This window comes from Rattus norvegicus, chromosome 3, assembly GCF_036323735.1.
Source record: "Rattus norvegicus strain BN/NHsdMcwi chromosome 3, GRCr8, whole genome shotgun sequence".
In the NCBI taxonomy this organism is placed as follows: Eukaryota; Metazoa; Chordata; class Mammalia; order Rodentia; family Muridae; genus Rattus; species Rattus norvegicus.
Genome location: NC_086021.1, coordinates 153,504,610 through 153,515,495, shown reverse-complemented (window position 1 = coordinate 153,515,495; position 10,886 = coordinate 153,504,610).

Sequence of the window (10,886 nt, the reverse complement as noted above, 5' to 3'; positions counted from 1 at the left end):
AACTCAACACTTTGAACTCCCAAATTATCAGCCAAAATAAACCTCTTATAATATAGGAAGTCTACCTCAAGTACTTCATTGCAATAATTAAAAATGCAGTAATACAAACACTAATTAAAAAAAAGAGAGATGGCTTATGCTCCCAACAGAATTGGCATTCAACACCCAACAGAACTGGCACCCAACATAGCGCTTAGAGGATCTTTCTTTCCTCCTTATTTTCTTAAGCCCCTTCCATGAGCAGTTGGGACATCTGTTACTTCAGAGATTTTTCCTGTGGTTAGTTGGAAATATATCATTGACACAGTCTATTTAATATTTTACCCCTTATCAATCCGAGAGGAGTGTCCAAGAAATAATTCAGTTTCCACTGGTTTGAGTGACTGTCTATGCTTTGTGTCTTAGTTACTTTTGTATTGCTGTGAAGCGATACCGTGACCAAGGCAATTTAATACAAGAAAGCATTTAATTGGGGGTTTGCCTAAAGTTTCAGAGGGTAAGTCCATGACTATCATGTCAGTGTGACAGGCCCCTAGACCTTACCACAACTGACTCCATGATTCAGGCCATAAAACCCAGCACACAGTCAGCACCACCTGCCAAACTAGAAACTAAGTCCTAATCCATCAAAGTCCATAGTTCTGGAAAAGTCTCTAAATATACTAACCTTGTGTTTTGGCTTCTGTAGTTTGACTTCTGGCTGACTGTTCTGGTTAACTGAAGTATATCAACTATGATACAGGTTTTGTGCTTAAATATTATCCCAAGAAAGGCTTGTGCTACACCCAGTGTAGTTGCCAGCCAGCCAATAGTTTATATTGGCTTAAACCTTTGGATACTTTGGCAAGTGTCCAAGCAGTCTTCGTGGTTGTGTACCCCACTACAGCATGGAGTGAGGCAGCAGGCAAGTAGGCATGGCACTGAAACAGCAGCTGACAGCTTACATTTTAAGACAACAACAAGAAAAATAGGAAGAGAGACATTCACTGGGAGTGGCATGGGTCTTTTTAAACCTCAAAGCCAACCCTCAGGGTCCTCCTCCAGCAAGGCCACACCTCCAAATCCTTCCTAAACAGTTTCACCAACTGCAGAACAAGCATTCAAATCTATGAGCCTATGGGGGCCATTTTCATCCAGACCACGACACTTGGTAAGTGTGGATAGATCTTCTAAATTGCCTTTCTCTCATTGCTGTTTACCCATTAAGCCAAAAACCTGAGGTAGGTATGGTGGTACATGCCTCTAACCCCAGGACTTCTGAGTCTGAGGCTGGGGAATTAGCATAGACTACAATGAGGCCTATATTATAAAAGGACCCATTTCCCCAAACAGAAAAGAGTAGCAACCACTGTCACACTACCATTGCCACTGTTATAACCATCACCTTCATCATCCCCACCATCACTATCACACACCACCACCAAAATAGTAAGCACTAAAAATTCTGTTCAGAATCTAAGGATTCTGTTCGTTTCCCTTCTCTACATTTAATAAACATTTAAACACTCTTGTCCCTGACCTAACCTCTCTACTCTAGGGAAATCAAGTAGATAAGGGAGTCCTGAACTCCTTTATGCCACTGAGGCTCATAAGATTCATTATAGATAGTTGGCTTCCTCTTTGAACCATTGGATCTACCGGAAATCCTAATAGGTGGTTGGCTGAGAGCAACTTGTTGTGGTGTGACCCCTGTGGACTCTGGCAGTCCCTGCCTCCTGCTCATCTATTTTATATATGATAGGCTCATCAGAGATTCTGTTCTCCCCCTTTAGGCCCCTAACTCACATGATCTTAGAAAGAAAGGATATGTGCATCTGTCAAGCAACAAGCACATATCTATGTCTCTTTTATAATGAATAAATTTAGGCTTAGGGAGTCTGCAGAATGCTTCTCTAGATTGACTGAGGCCTAGGTTCAACTGCTGGCACCAGAAAAAACAATTGATTATTTTGACCCTGGAACTGTGAAATTTCTTCCTAAGAATGACATGGGAGTAAGTTCTTGCAATATGTAAGCAAACCCAACAACAATAAAGATGAATTCCAGGTACAGAGGAAGCAAAGCAGAATAATTTGTTATTCTTATACATCAAAACTCATGGAAGCCTCACTGTCTTCATGCATTTTTAATTTCTGGATAGAAACCACCATTCTCTCTCTTGTCAAATAGAACATTTGAAGGGGACTATATGATCTAAGACCTTCATTTGGATGGGATTTCTTCTTTTATTTGACAGCCTGCTGACTCCTTTGAATTAGGGCTATAAAGGAGGAGACTTATGGCCATCATAGCTTCATTTAGAGTTGAAAGTTATAGTAGAAATGGTCTTTGTTGTTATTTAATGCATATCATAGAGTCTGGATAAACTGCCAACCCACCCATTCTTGTTTTGAGGTATCAAGGAATGAGTTATCAATATGGGTAAGAAGAAACCTTGAAAAGGGAATTGAGGAGATGGCTCAGCAGTTAAAGGGTTTCAGTGCAAGCAGCATGTGTGAGGACCAGAGTTTGAATTCCCACAACCCATGTAAACACTAGGTGGACAGAGGACCCTGTTTGTAATTCCAGCATTTAGAAGGCAGCCATCAATGATTGCGGGATCAAGCTAGTTACCTGTGCTAGCTGTATCCGTGAGCTCTGGGCTCAACTGAGAGACCCTACCTCAATGATTATGGTGAGAACACTCAAAGAAGACATCCAATGTCAGAACTCTACATTTACATGTATAACATATCCACATCCACCTGCATACACATGTGAGACCCCCACAAACATGAATAGACTCACTCATACACCATATATACATAAACAATGAAAGGGATCTGTATTAGTTACTTCTATCATTATAATAAAATAGCAAATGCAACATAAGGGATGGACTTACAATTCAAGACTGTGATCTACCATAAAGGGAGATGAATGTGGCAGAAGTCTGAAGCATCTGGTCACATTGCTTCCACAGTCAGGAAGAAGACAGCAAAGAATACTTATTCTCAATTAACTTCCTCTTTTTATGCTGTCCAGGGTCAACCCAAGACTAGGAATGGAGTAGTATTCTGTCCTTTAGGGTGGGTCTTCTCATTTTAAGTTACATAATCAAGATAATCCCTCATAGACATATCCAGAGGCCAACATAATCTAAATAATTCTCCACAGGTGTATTTGGAGACATGCTTCCTAGTATTTCACAACAGGATCCCTCAAGATTGCAACACTCCACCTAAAGGCATGTTCTTTAAGACAGGATGTAAACAACCCCAAATTGCTTCAGGAAGTCTTCTAAAACTAACCAGATTAACTAGAGCCTTCCCTCTCAACAGTATAGAAGCAATAAAGGCTGCTGAGAGTCACTCTCAAAGAAGGGAAGGCTGCACTGAAAATGCCCAGACAAACCCAGCCACCTGGAAGAAGCAGAGACCAGCCAAGATTCCCAGAAGACTCTCAGATAAGCTGAGTTTTCTGGAAGAGGCCAAGACCAACTGATCCATCAGAAAGAAACCCTTTCTCTAACCTGTTGAGCTGCCTGCATGTTGTGAGTGGGCTCCACGTTTCATTTCCAGATTTTGTGAGTTGTCACCAAATGCCTTTGGTAATACAGCCATCTTTGAGTCACTTCTGTCCCTGTAAGTTAACTCCTCACCTATATTCCTGTACTTAACCTCAGTAAAATTCACTGGTTCACCATGCTGGACCTTGTTGATATCCGTACCTTGGTCTGTTGTCAGCTCCCTGTCTGGGGTAAGTAGATGTTTGCTCACACCTTCCCCAGCCATAGTGTCAGACAACATCTAGGTAAATCCAGAGCCTGTCAAGACAACAGTCAATGCTAACCGTCACCACCTCTGACCATTTCTAAGCCAATACAATGGAGAAATTAAGTGACATTGTTTGTGTCACAGGGGAATCAGGACAGTCAGGGACTGATGTGCAACAATAGGGAAACCATACACTATTTGGGACCTCATTACTTCCTGGATCACTGTCCCAGTTAGATTTCTTTGTCAATTTGACACAGTCTAGAGTCATCTGAGTGGAGAGGCCTCAACGGAGTAATTGCCTCTATCAGTTTGCAGGACGTCTGTGGAACATTTTCTTGATTGCTGATTGGTGTGACAGGGTCAAGTCCATGGTGAATGGTGTCTTCCCTGGGTAGATGGGCCTGTGTAGTATAAGACAGGTAGCTGAGTAAGCCAAGGGAAGCAAGTCAGTGAACGTCATTTGTCCATGTCTGTTTCACTTCCTGCCTCCAGTTGAGCTTCCTTGCCTTGAGTTCCTGCCTTGGGTTCCTTAGATGATGGACTATAAAATAAAAGATGAAAATAAATCTTCCCCAAATCGCTTTGGTCATGTTGTTCATCATAACAACAGAAAGCAAACTGGCACAATGTTTTGTAGGGCTCCAAATACTGTGGATGGTACCACCCCTACTTAAGTGGTTCTGGGATAGATCAGAAAGCTAGCTAAGCATGAATCTGGTGGAGTGAGCAGTAAGCAGCATTCCTCCATGGTTTCTGGATGTGAGTGAGTTTCCCCATTGGAGGTAATGCTGTGTGGAAGAGCACTCTTTGCCTTCAGGCTTCTTCCCTTGACTTCCTGCCTTGATTTCCCTCGATGATGGACTATGACTTCAGTAGATTGAGCCAGATAAATTGTTTGCTTCGCTAAATTGCTTTTGGTCAGGCTTTTTACCACACAAAGAAAGCAAACCCAAACGACCACCTGCTGATGGCCAGTAATCCTAGGAGCAACAGGCTGCATGGTTTGCAGCTTATACTGATGATGGGCAGGGGAAATCTGACCACTCATCCTACAAGGTTCGTTTGGCCCAGAAATTACACACATAAATTGTGGAACTTTCTCTGTAGCCAGTTGACCCGTGTTGAAACACCAAAGGGACATAAAAACTTTCCAGAAGAAATAGTCAGAGTTGCAACATGGGAACTGCATTTAGTTCCCTTTGAGAGTAATGCAAATAATTGGGGTATCACATTCATCCCAGGCACACTGAGTTCTAGTGCCTCTAAGCCACTAATTTGCATATGTGTTAGAAATGAATAGATTTCCTGGCCTAGTTCTCAAATTTTGTTTCTTCCAGATTCTTGATTTCCTCCTGAGAAGTGTTTTAGTGTTTAGTTGGCTGATTAAATCCTGTCAGAAGTATAAAGAGGGTCTTAAAAATAGGAAGGAGCACCTTAAATTCAATTCTGTGATGACATAGGCGGGCCTCAACAGCTTACAATGCTATCACAGGAACACATTCCAGCCTAAAGATGCCACCTCCAGGGAGAGAGCTTCAGAGCATGGAGCCTTTGGAGGGTGATTGAATATATTTTCTTGCCTGTGGGCTGTTGTGTGGACCACACATGGTATTCTACCTCTGAAGGGGAAGACCTCATTCTTCCTCCTTGTCCAGCTCACCCGGATTAAGCTTGCTAACAGTTAAAACCACTTCCTGACTCAAAAGAATATTTTCAGTGGGTCTGCAAAATGTGGCTTTTACGGCATTATGTGGGAACACAGTATGTCCTTTGAGCCTTGTGGTTTAGTCAAGAGCCCATGTCTGAGGAGAGTGCTTCCCACAGGCACAGATCCATGTGTCTGTATCTTCCTTGGGGCCTTTGCTCATTTAACACTTGGAAGTCCCCATCTGAGCCATGAAACTACTTAGATGTATGTACGGTTGAATGCATTCTACTCTTGTGTCTCAGACAAAACTACAAAGGAACATATATGAGTATCTAATACCCTTATTGTTCATTCTGGGACAGGCTTTCAATTTCCTTTTCTGAGACATGGGGCATCTTTGCCTTTGCTAGATAAATTTAAATCAAAGTAACATATTCAGTGCCACACCTAGTGATGCCTGCCTAGAACCTCAGAACCTAAGGGATGGAGGCAGGAGAATTACAAGTTGGAGGTTAGCTTGGACCACATAGCCAGACCTTATAAGCTGGGGTGGTACCTCAGGGATAAAATGCTCGCCCCCACCCCCGAGTTCAAGATCATGTGTTTGATCCCTGAGTACTGAAAGAAACACACAGAAACACAAAAAACAAACAAGCAAACAAACAAGAGAAACAACAAAAAACAAAAACCAGAAAATAGCATTATTTATATCAGCAATCTCTCTATCCATGATCATAACGTACAAGTACAAAATACAGATTCCTGTGCATCCATAGTTGTAATGTACAAATACAGGAAAACCGTATTCCTGCATTCTCCGTTTCTTTCTCTTGTCATTAGTCTTTTCACCCTGAATGACCTTGACAGTCTCCATCCAGAGCGGTGGCTTTATCTTCATCTTAAACCATTTTCTTTGATCTAGGTTGGTTTCAATTTAAAAGTGGTTCATTAGTTGTCAGAGGGAGAGACTGCAGGAAGATTAAACAGTTTGGTTGACGAAGAGCTGGACGCATGGGTTCTTGTCTACTTCCAGTGGAAGCAGAAGGAAAAGATAATATTAAAATGGTGAAAATACGACACACCCATCTCTGTGCATGTTTTCTGACACACTGTGGGTCTGGGGTAAGACAAATGTTCCTTTATGGCCCTCGCTAGTTAGGGCAGCAGTTCCCAAAGTGGGTTCTACCCCAACAGCGGTTAGTATCTGGGGGTTGTGAGAAATGAGAATTCTTGGGTTACCCACAGGCCTGCTGAAATGTTTATTCAGTAAGGCTTCAGCTGATTCCACAGTGAGGTTTAAAAGCACCAATGTAGACGACAAGGTGGACAAGTGCAGACAAGCTGGGCTTTTTTTTCATAGATGGGAACTGTATAGACTATTCAAACAATCGATGGTGTCTACTTGTGGTGACCATGGTAGGGCTGATATAGGAGAGACCCATATCTAAGAGCAAAAGTACATTTTAAGTCTCATCTGAAGCATGAGGCAATTTGGTCCACACCCACTGGCAGCGAGAGCAGCACAGACTGAGGAGTACAGTTTTCCTAGTTCACTTCTAAAGAATTCCCCTCCTCCACTCCATGACAGGGAGATGGAATGCCTTCCCTATCTATCTACAGAAAGAGAGGCATGGCATGGAAGGGCGCTTCGCTTGTTTTTTTTTTTTTTTCTGAGTACAAAATACCAATTTTAGGCCAAAACATTTTCATACATGAGTGCACTCATTTTCAGGATGACCAATGGGCACAAGCCAGATACAGCCAAGAGCGCCTGCCGGGACTCTGAAATTCTTCATTTCATATCACTCCAAGATCTGTGCGTGGGTTTGCCAGAACTTGGAGGCCGTTTATCCTAACAAACTAGATGCTGCAGCGCCATCAAATCAGCTTTAAATAAGCAGGATGAGCTGCCACTTACAATGAAACACGTAAACAAACAGAACGAAACAGAAACAAAAAAGTCTCAAGTCTCCTAGGCTGGCATCAAACTCATTGTAGCTGAGGATGACCTAGAACTCTTAATCCTCGTGCCCCTGCTTGCAGAGCTACAGAATTACAGGCTTGTATCACCATGCCTAGCTGAAGAAAAACAAATTTAATGTATCTGTAGATGCATATGTTTATGTAAATTAAGTAGGAAAAAAAACCACTCAGTGGCTTGCCAAATTAAAATTTAAATCTTCCTCTGTGTTACAAAAACACAAGCCAAAAATAAAACAAAATGAGAATAAATGCTGTGTTTAAAATTTCTAGAACTTGGTAAGAACGTTTGCTATATTGAGGTTGAGTAAAACTATTTAAATGACTGAGGTGACTGAGTGTAGTTTATTAAGGGTATAATTATTATATATTACCCTGATCATAACATTTCACCTGAAAAATGTGGGTTGAATTTCTTATCCTTTGCTCTGTGTTCAGAAGCTGAGTAAAAAATGCAGAGTGAAATCAGTTCTGGCCATGGCATAATTTATCCTGTGCACTGCTGGCCTCCTGTCTGCACCAGCATGGCTCCTGGCCTTTTAAAATATCGTGGTAGTGCCCACATCTTTCAATGATATTCAATGAATACAATTTGTTTCCTTTTTTACAAATTTGCTTAATTTTCTTCATTCCTGTAGTCTTATGAAAATAGTTTGACATCTCAATAATTAACAAAAAATCTATTGGACAGTTTTTGTATTAGGCAGGTTCCCCCTATTCCCGTGTGAGTGTGTGTGTGTGTGTGTGTGTGTGTGTGTGTGTGTGTGTGTGTGTTTGTGTGCATATGTATATGTCGTGTCAACGTGAAGCTTAAATCCAATATGGAAGTGAACTAACTCTTACAAAATACTTCATTGAGATGGGTCGGAACCACTGTTGAAGCATCCTATTAATCAGATAGTCATTCCATTTTGAAAAGGTGAAAATACATTTTGATAAAACCATCTTGTTCACTATCAGTTTCCCAACTTTACTTTTTTCCACCAACTGAATGTTTGTGTGAACAATTTGGGCAGCTTTCGGGCCACTCCACAGGTGATCAGTGACTAGAACTAGATACTGTTTCTAGTTCATTCTAGGACCCAAAAACTGACCATTACTGATATTGTAGGCTACTATATTCCTTTAAATGTTTAGATTTTTTTCTTTGAGACTTGAGTGCTTAAAATCAGTTTCAACTTACCGTTTGCAATACATGAGTCTCAGATCCCTCATATGCAAAATTATGACTGTGTGTTATCAATGCCTTCAGCAAAATGCTTTCAGGAAAGTCCAACCAGCACCTTTATTCCAGTCTCATCATCACGTCTCTCCTCCACATTGGGTATGCGCATGTGTACTGAGAGTCTTTCCTTGTTACTCCTTGTCCTTTGAGACAGCATCTCTCACTGAACCCAAAGCTTGTTGATTACTTAAATTTGCTGGCCAGGCCAGCAAGGTCCGAGGACCCACGAGTCTCCACCCCTCTAGTGCTGGAGGAGTTATTACACACACTGTCACACCTGGCTTGTCTTTCCTTCATGTTCATGCTGGAGAGCCAAACCCAGGTCCTTCTGCTTCTGCATCTGAGCCATCTCCCCAGCCCACATCATGACATCTTATTTGAAGATAAACACAAAACACGCACATACCAAAGGGCATATCCTCCTAGAGGATATGAAAGGGCAGATGCCACGTTACCGGCATGACTAGAGTGGTCTCCTTGGCCTCAGATGCACCAAGAGGTCACATAGGAAACTGTCCTAATGAAGGCATGCATGCTGGCAGTAGCCATATGCAAAGCGAGGACAGTCCAGGAAGAAAAGGTGGGCTTCTTCAGGTACCTCCTTGCAGGGCCAGGTAGGATGTGTTCAGGAGGGCACACAGGTTCTACCACGCACCTTTCCTTTCTTGGTAGAGGCCTTGAGATGACAGTCTCCAGGGTTACCAGAACAAATCACATCAGAGCACTACGGTGAGGGGCTCTAATGGAACTGTTGACAACGGGAAGTGTTAGGTATGGAAAAGGAGTCTTTTCTTCAATCTTTTTCTTCCACCTCCTTAGTCTCTTTCAAGTAGCAGTTCTGTCAGGAGTGTTAAAATACTTAACATTAGCAAATTTGCCTCACAGGACAGCTGATTCATTGGAAACCACACTCTCAACGGACACCTCAAGAAATAATTGTGCATGGCTGGAATCCAGGCAGAAATATACTAAATTCTCATTTCAGAAGGGAATCCCTCAGTTCCTGTGTTAGCAGTCCTCATGGTGGAAACAGAAAAAGTGGCTCAGCCCAGGATGGATGGAAGGATGGATGGGTTCTCCCCCTTTCATTTTGAGTCAAGGTCTCATTATATTGCTCAGGCTGGCCTGGAACTTACTAAGTGGTCCACACTTGCCTTGATCTCTCTCCTTCCCAATTGCCTCCCAAGCACTGGGTTTACAGCTGTGAGCCTCAGGTTCATCCAGGGGATTTTTGCTTTGAGACATTGAGATCTGAACTGGGATTTCTAAAGATTTTACAGACAATGTGTGTTTTTAAATCAAGTTTCTGTGGGCTGTAGCTCAGTGTGCTGGCCTACCACATAGTGCCCTGATTTCGTCAGCAGCAGTGTAGAAGAGATGAGGAAGATGATGTAGAGCTGATTGGTCATGTGCCTTTCTGTGGATGACTTGGAAAGCTAAGTAATGAATACTTAACACCAACAGGCATAATAGAATACCCTGACCCGCATCCAAGGGGTATCTGTGAGACACATGATTGTGGTAGCCAGACGCCTGAAGATGTAAATATAAAAAACAAAGGCAGGTACCTTGGATATTCCTACCACAGGAATATACATTTTAAGTAGTTAAGTTGTTGCTGTGACTTAGACGCCATCTTTCTTCCAGTTCCTATATAAATTGTGCTGACTTTCAGGCACAATGACAGATCCTTTGGATCAGACTACAGTTTGTTGTAACTATACGTTATGGTCTCTTTTGAGGAACTGGCTTTTTCGACAAGATACATATTGTTTGCTTTTTTTTTTTTTTTTGAGGCAGAATCTCTTCCTGTAGCCTTGAATTCTGATCACCCTGCCTCAGTGCTCCAAGAGCTAGGATTCCAGATAGCATGGCCAATTCAGAAAGGTCTTAATTTTCATGAAACTTTCTAACATCAGGATGGAGAACTTGGGACGCATTAAACATATCAGGGCTCTGGTAATTTTCCTTTTATGCCCAGCATAAAGAAGGGAACCCGAGGGGTTGGGGACTTAGCTCAGTGGTAGAGCGCTTGCCTAGGAAGCGCAAGGCCCTGGGTTCGATCCCCAGCTCTGAAAAAAAAAGAACCAAAAAAAAAAAAAAAAAAAAGGGAACCCGAACATAATGTCACACGCACAATACCACAGGCAGAATTCTAGAATTCTGTGCATGACACAGATCCAAAAACCTCTTCAAACTTCAGACAGATCCACTATTTGCCAGTTCATACCTGTTATTTCCTAGTCAGTCTTGCAGCTAAGTCCAGCTAGAATAA